The sequence below is a fragment of the Pleurodeles waltl genome, chromosome 4_2 (assembly GCF_031143425.1).
Source record: "Pleurodeles waltl isolate 20211129_DDA chromosome 4_2, aPleWal1.hap1.20221129, whole genome shotgun sequence".
NCBI classification, from domain to species: Eukaryota; Metazoa; Chordata; class Amphibia; order Caudata; family Salamandridae; genus Pleurodeles; species Pleurodeles waltl.
In genome coordinates this window covers 748,431,098-748,438,987 of record NC_090443.1, presented here as the reverse complement: position 1 = coordinate 748,438,987, position 7,890 = coordinate 748,431,098, and positions in this window count along the sequence as shown.

Here is a 7,890-nt window from a genome sequence, read left to right as displayed (position 1 = left end):
CCCATTTTCCCATAAGCCGGCACGGCCTGGTGTGAGTCATTTTTTTTTAGGCAGACCAGTCCGCCGCGCCGGCTAACGTCATTCCATAAATAAGGCGCCAGCATGGCGCGTTAGAAGGGCGTTAGCCGGCGGTAACATTTTTGACGCACAACTTCGTTAGCGCAGTTGTGCGTCACAAAGTATAAATATGGCCCACAATGTCTTAAATTATCCTTAATAATTAGTAAATATACAAAATCCAAGCACAGTTGTCCCTATTTAGCATTCATGGATTTATCAAGCACATTCAGCTGTACCACTCATAGTAAGTTATGGTCTCTAAGAAGAAGCAGGGGTGGATATTACAGTTATCAATTTAATCAGGGATAGTTACAGTGGTTTAACAGCAAAAGGTAAATGTGGTAAAAAGGGAAAATGCATGGCCAATTTTTCTGTAAGTAGAGGGGTTAGGCATGGGTGCATTCTTGATCCTTTTCTTTTCTCCTTCTACATTAATAATCTTCAGAGTGTGCTGGTAAACAAGTGTAAGGGCATGCCCCTGATTGGAAATGTCTAATCTCTGCACTTTTGACTGCAGGTGATGCTGTCCTTATGAGCCAAACTACATATGGTCTGCAAGGTCTTTTGGATAGCTGTGCTGCCTTTAAGGGGAACCTAGACGTTACACTCAATTTAGGCATGACTTTTAGCATGCCCTGTGGTGTAACTGCACTTAGAATGAACACATTTTATTTAAATGATGTGTGATTACAACACACCACAACTTTTTCATAACTAGGAGTGCTTTTCTATACACTAGGTAGGTAGAAATTTCAAGTTAATACTAGGAATGATCAGTTTGCTAGAAATATCACAGCTTTATTTGCCTTTTCAGAAAATAAGCCTAACACCTGTGAAAGAAATTATAGACATTTATCAAGACAAGTGCACTTTTGTGGCATTACCAGGGGCGGGTATATTAGGACATGTCAAAGCTCCAAGCTTACAAACTACAGTAAACATGCCTACGGAGAATGTTTTATCTTCCACAAGCATCTCCTTTAACCGTGGCACAAGGAGATGGGCCTAACAGTCACAGAAGACCTCATAAGGCTTTGCCTGTTACTGTAATGGTGCTGAGTATGGACTAAGGAAGAGACAGAATTAAATGGATCAGTCATAAAGGATTGTACTGCCTTTGATGAGACACATGGTTTTCTTTGGTTGAAGAATATTAAAATCTAGTTGATAAGTTGGGAAACCGTGAACTGTTTGGCAACTTAATTACTCTGGCTCAAATAGAAAAAGTGAGCCAAAAAATGTGTCTTGAGATGTTTGAGGATGAAAAAGTAGTTGTTCAAAAATCTAGAGCACTATAAACTCTAACCTCAAAATATTCTCGTCTACATGCTTACAGTCAAACTATTGGCTTAAATTCAGTGGTCCCCAACAGAGATAGGGCCCAGATTTACAAAGCCCTTGTCTGCCAATGAATCACGCAAGGTGACTCAAGGTAACACAAGGGCTTCAGTGAGATTTACACTCCATGCAATACCATCTCGCGTGACTCTGAGTGGCTTAGTAAATTGGAGTAACGTGAGGCAGGGCAAGTCGCTGCCTTGAGTTGCTCGGCTATGAGAAGGTATTCCATGGGTGGAGAATGGGTGTTTCCACACATCCACCTATGGTTTTGGCGCATTCCAAGATTTACGAATACTAGTGAACCTGGGAATGCATCAAATGATACTCCTTCCCAGATGAAGTGTAAAGAGGAGAAATATGTTTATTTCTCCTTAATCTTCCCTCTTTCTACGTGTGCTGCATTGCGCAGCACACGTAGAAACAGGAAAAAGCATCAGAAAGTTATTTTTGCACTGGTAGGTACCCTTTACTGCACAGAAATAATCCTACAATTAACAGAGGTATCCTTGAACCATGGTTCAAGGCTGGGAACGTTAGCTCTAGGCTGCACTCATTACGGCAACGTAGTGACAGAGAGAGAGCAGGAATGCGTCATATTAAAATAGATATGGCAAAATTTCAGCTCACTCCCTGTCACATAACATTGTACATTGCCTGTTCACCTTTCTCTCCCAGAATGATTGGTCAAGCCCATTAAGCAACTGTTTGTGCAATAATCATATTGCACAAAGATCACTGCAATTTATTTTCTGTTCTTCCTACTATAAAGCACCTGCAGTTATTTTTGATAAAACCTCTCCTAATAAATGTCAGAATTACTACAGAAATTAGAGTCTGCAGAGGTATGTTTGTCTGTTTTCACCTACATGTGTGATGTGCTACTCCTAGGGAAATGTACTGGTCATATGATTAATAGCCTATAACTAATTTCTGAAGTAGTTTTCATGGCAAGGAAAACCACCTATACTTCTAAGTACTCAGTCAAAAGGCCCTTTGTAGTAGCATTATGTTGGGATAAATCATTTGGGGCTCAATGTACTGCATTATGTGGTCTAAAATACAGATTCCCACATGAGAATTAATGCACATGAATGACATCTCCCTCCCTTCCCTCCTTGTCCTCTTTTCTTTCATCTGCGCGGACATACTCTCCTTGTGACCCTGGGCTCACCGCATTTATTTGACAATACTACATCAACTTAGAGTGTCAAAACATACATCCATGTACTCGGATGAATATATCAAAAAGATCCTTGAAGGTCCATCTTTATTTTTTGAGGCCTCTGATACCAGTCAACCCATTGAATTCAGCGTATCTGAGCAATTGGAGAAGTGTAAGAACAAGTATGTAAGATCACAGTTAATTATATGGATTTTGTCTGATTATCTGAAAGTTGACATTATTCTGGTGGGTCTTCAAGTACACAATGTACCTGGGGACTTCACTAATGACAAGAAATAATTACAGGGATTTAGCTACACAGGAACTACCTGTTCAAGGTACTGGATGGTGCTAGGAACTAACAATGCTATTGAACACACAAAGAAACTAGCAATTGAAATTGCTGATTTAGAGAAACAAATCAGGGAGTCTGCTCTGATCTCTGATGCCAAGAGCCTCCCCGAAAAAATTGAAAAGACAATATCTGAAATCAACAGAAATGAACAGGACAAAAAAACAAACAAAGTAAGAAGGGATATTAAGGAATATAAGGTCGAGCAAACCTATCCCTATTTGACGGAAGGCTTCTATGAAAACAGAACTTACACTAATCAAAACTTTGGGTGACCTTGGGGTGACCTTGGGGCAGATTTAACAAACAACACACAAGTGTCTCCTTCTCTGATATGTCTGGTGATTCCTCAGATACTTCTGACCCAAGGGAAGGGACCAGTATCTCTTCTAACAGAACAAATAGTTCTGTTCCTTTTTTAGGCAGAAGCCAGGAACACCCCACAAGATGTGGGAGAGGTCCATCTCAACGGTGGTAAAGCACCCAGGGGGAAGGACCCACCAGAAACATTTTCAGTGGTAAACATGCCAGGACTTATTAACAACAATAGGGACACTTCCCAGGTAGTACCTATCTTCAATCTCTCTACTCATCAACTTTTCTCTGTGGAAATTTCTTTATTGAGTAAGAGGGTGTCCTTTGCCCCTGCTACTCACTCCAATTACCTTGAGCTCCAAAGTGAGGTCTTTCGGTTTTTACAGAGTATTGTACTCCATGCCTTCTTTCTGGATAAACCCAGCACTACATCAATGCCCTACACAAATTGTTGTTCTCCTTCCACCTTTTTTGCCACTTTCAAATGTCCTTCCCACACCCCCATCCCTGAGATATGGACTTTTGTAAAACCAGTACTGGGTGAATTGGCCACATATGAACAAAAACCATGTTTGTCCCATACAACCTCTCCTTGTGAGAGAAAGAAGCCCTTAACCGTCTCCGACAAATTTCCTCACTGGTAATTTAATTGGTGGATAAAGGAGGTGGCATTGTCGTCCAGGATACTAATACTTATTAAGCAGAGATTATAAGACAATTGTCTAATCCAGTCCACTACTTGAAACTCAACAACGACTCCGCTCATAAGATTCAAAACAATAATTTTAGACATCGGAGACGAAGGTAAAACAGCAGGTTTCCTCAGCCTTAATGAATTTAACTTTCTCAACACCAGTTTGCCAAGAACACCAGTTATATATACACTACCCAAAATTAATAAAAATGCTGCATCACACCCTGGTCACCCTATTGTTTCAGGGTATGGGTCTATATTGGAACCCTTAGGACGCTATATCAGCTTTTTATCAAGGACTTTGTTTCCAAGAACCCATGTGTTATAAATGGGGTCTCTAGTTGGCAGAAGTATACACCCTTGTCCAAATGGGAACCACAGTCCTAGTCAGGGTAAGGCACACACAATCCAAATTATCCTGTGCCCACCCTCTGGTAGCTTGGCACTGAGTAGTCAGGCTTAACTTAGAAGGTAATGTGTAAAGTATTTGTGCAATAAATCATACAGTAACACAGTGAAAACACCACAACAATCACAAAAATACACCACACAGGTTTAGAAAAATATATGGCATTTATCTGCATAAATTAAGGTCAAAATGAGAAAGATTCATTAAGCACAAGTTGAGATGTCACTTTTGCAAGATTAAAAAGAGTCTTACATCTCAGAAATCAACAGTTTTTTCTTGTTAGCAAAAAGTACCTGGTTTGCATCAAAAATAACACTCACAGAGACAGCAGAGGAGGAGATGTGTGGAAAAATAGGTGTGTGTCGGAATTTCCAGTGTGGCACAGACAATGCATTGTTTCTTTCCATGCTGCAAGGGGCTTTGCGTTGATTTCTGGCATGCAGTCTTGGTTCTGCACTGCGACGCAGGGATCTTTTTGACACCCAGGGATGATGCATGGAAATCCTGGGCGTGCGGGACAAAGTCACTAGTGTTGCATCAATCCGGTATGGTGATGGGTCAAATTTTCTGTCACACGGTAGGCGCTGCATCCATACTTCACTCGGGCAGTCGGGCTGTATCATTCCGGTTCAGCTATGCGTCGATCCAGTAGGGTTGTGCATTGAATTTCCAGGTGCAAGGCAGATGGTGCGTTGAATCTTCACTCAGGAAATCGGGCTGCATTGTTCCAGTTCGGCTGTGCACCAATTTTCTTGTTGCAAGGCAGGCTGTGCATCGTTTCTGGCAGGCTGTGTGTCAATGGTTGGTGCATAAGGAGATTCTTGAAGAGATTAAGTCTTTTTGGCCCTGAGACTTCAGAAAACAGGAGGCAAGCTCAATCCAAGCCCTTGGAGAGCACTTCTCAGCAAATTCAGAGGGTAGTAGGACAACAGTCATGCAGCTGTCCTTCACAGTAAGGCAGTCCAGATGAGTCCGTTGGGCAGGCAGGCAGTTCCTCTTGACAGGTTGCAGGTTCAGGTCCAGAAGTGTCTGACTTGGTTGGGCCATGGACCCAGTTTATATACCTAAAATTGCATTTGAAGTGGGAAAGACTCCAAAGAGTGGTTTTGAAGTGCACAAGGTCCCCTTTCAGTACAGGTCTGTCTGGCAGGGTCCCAGAAGGCTGTTTGGCAGTCCATTGTGTGAGGGCAGGCCACTAGCCTTTGAAATGTAAGTGTCAGGCCCTCCACCCTTCCAGCCCCGGAAGACCCATTCAGTATGCAGATGAATGCAGATGTGTCTGAGTGTCCTGTGTTTGAGGTTGTCAGGGCAGAATGCACAAGGGAGCTGTCAGCCAGCCCAGCCCAGAAGTGGATTGGAGACCGGCTGAAAGGCACAGATGGATTTTGAGTGCAGAGAAATGCTCACTTTCTAAAAGTGGCCTTTCTAAAATACTAATATGAAATCCAACTTCACCAATAAGCAGGATTTTGTATTACCATTCTGGCCATTCTAAATGTGACCTGGTTACCCCTTTCTGATCAGAATCTACCACTCAGTAAATGATGGTAGCCCTAATGCTATCCTATGAAAGGAGCAGGCCTCACAATAGTGGAAAGCGCATTTAGGAGTTGTCCACTACCATGAGATATAAAGCACAGATGTACATGTTCTGCCTTTTACCTACGTATGTGGCACCCTGCCCTATGGGTTACCTATGGCCTACCTTAGGGGTGACTTATATGTAGAAAAAGGGGAGTTTAAGGATTGGTAAGTACTTTTAAATGCCAAGTCAAAGCAGCAATGAAACTGCACACACAGGCCTTGCAATGGCAGGCCTGAGACATGGTTAAGGAGCTACTTATGTGGGTGGCACTACCAGTGCTACCGTCCCACTAGTAGAATTCAATTTGCAGGCCCTAGGCACATGTAGTGCACTTCACTAGGGACTTACAAGTAAATCAGATATGCCAGTTGGGAATGAACCAATTTTATCATGTTTAATGGAGAGAGCATATGCACTTTAGCACTGGTTACCAGTGGTAAAGTGTGCAGAGTCCTAAAACCAGCAAAAACAGTGTCATAAAAGTGGAGGCAGGCAAAAAGGCTGTCAGGTCAAGCATGTGTCCCCCCAGCTGAAAGTGTAGAGAGCTACCCAACCCCTTGGGAGCTGTGACCGCTAAGGTGAAAATATCTGGAGAGACCATTAGCATTGGGTGGTCAGTCCCCAGACGATGCTCCACCGTAAAGTCCATCCCTGTAGGGGTATAGACCCCTCAAGAGTTTGGGATTTTTCACCCCTCATCTGCATGAGCCATCGGAGGCACCTGTGGTCTGTTTGAACCCAGATCTGAGTCCCAAACAGGTAGGGTCTCAGCTTCTTCAGTGCGCAGACCACAGCAAATGCTTCTCTTTCTATGGCACTCCACCTCTGTTTCCGTGGTAATAGTCTTCCGCTAATAAAGACTATTGGTTGGTCTAGGCCCTCCTCATTCAGTTGTGCTTGAACTGCCTGTATGCCATGCTCTGAAGCTTCGGTCTGCACAATGAACTCCTTGGAGTAGTCAGGGGCCCCGAGCATGGATACCGTGCAAATGGTTTCCTTTAGAGAATCAAAGGCTTTCTGACAAGCCTCTGTCCAATTCACCATCCTAGGTTGTTTCTTAGATGTAAGTTATGTTAAGGGGGCCACTATGGTGCCATAGCCTTTAACAAATCTGCAGTAGTACCCGGTGAGACCCAGGAAAGGCCCTCACCTCAGTTTTGGTTCTAGGTGTTGCCAGGCCTTGATTGTCTCAATCTTGGCCTGGAGGAGCTGCACATTGCCACCACCTACTAGGTGTCCCAAGTACACCACGGAACCCTGCCCATTCTGGCACTTACTGGCCTTGATGGTCAGGCCTGCCTGCTGCAGAGCTTGAAGCACCTCTTTAAGGTAGAGCAGGTTTTCCTCCCAGCTGGAACTGTAGACGGCAATGTTGTCTAAGTAGGCTGTGCAGAACACATCCTTGCCAGCAAGGACCCCATTAACCAACCGTTGGAAGGTAGCAGGGCATTTTTCAATCCAAAGGACATTACTCTGAACTGGTAATGTCCCTCAGGAGTAGAAAAAGCAAATCTCTCTTTAGCCCCACCATTCAAGGTGATCTACTAGTACCCTGATGTGAGATCATAGGTAATGAAAAAAAATACTCAGTGTTACAAAAATAAAGGTTCTTTATTTTGGTGACACAAATGCCAAAAATACCATAGAGACTATACTCCCTTAGGAGGTAAGTAATACACAAATTATATACACTAGTATGCAAAAACAGGTGTATAAACAGTTAAAAAAAACAGTGCAATTAGTGAACATTACAATAGTTAGAAATGGGCCGGGGGGAACACAAACCATATACTAAGAAAGTGGAATGTGAATGTCGGTTTCCCACCTAGGCAAGTGTAGTGTGTAGAGGGGAGCTTGGAGTACTAGAAAACCCCAAAGGTAAGTACTAGAACCCACCCCAGGGACCAGGAAAGCAGGAGTAAATCCCAGTATCTTTCCCAGAACACACACAGAAACTAAAAAGAATATTATG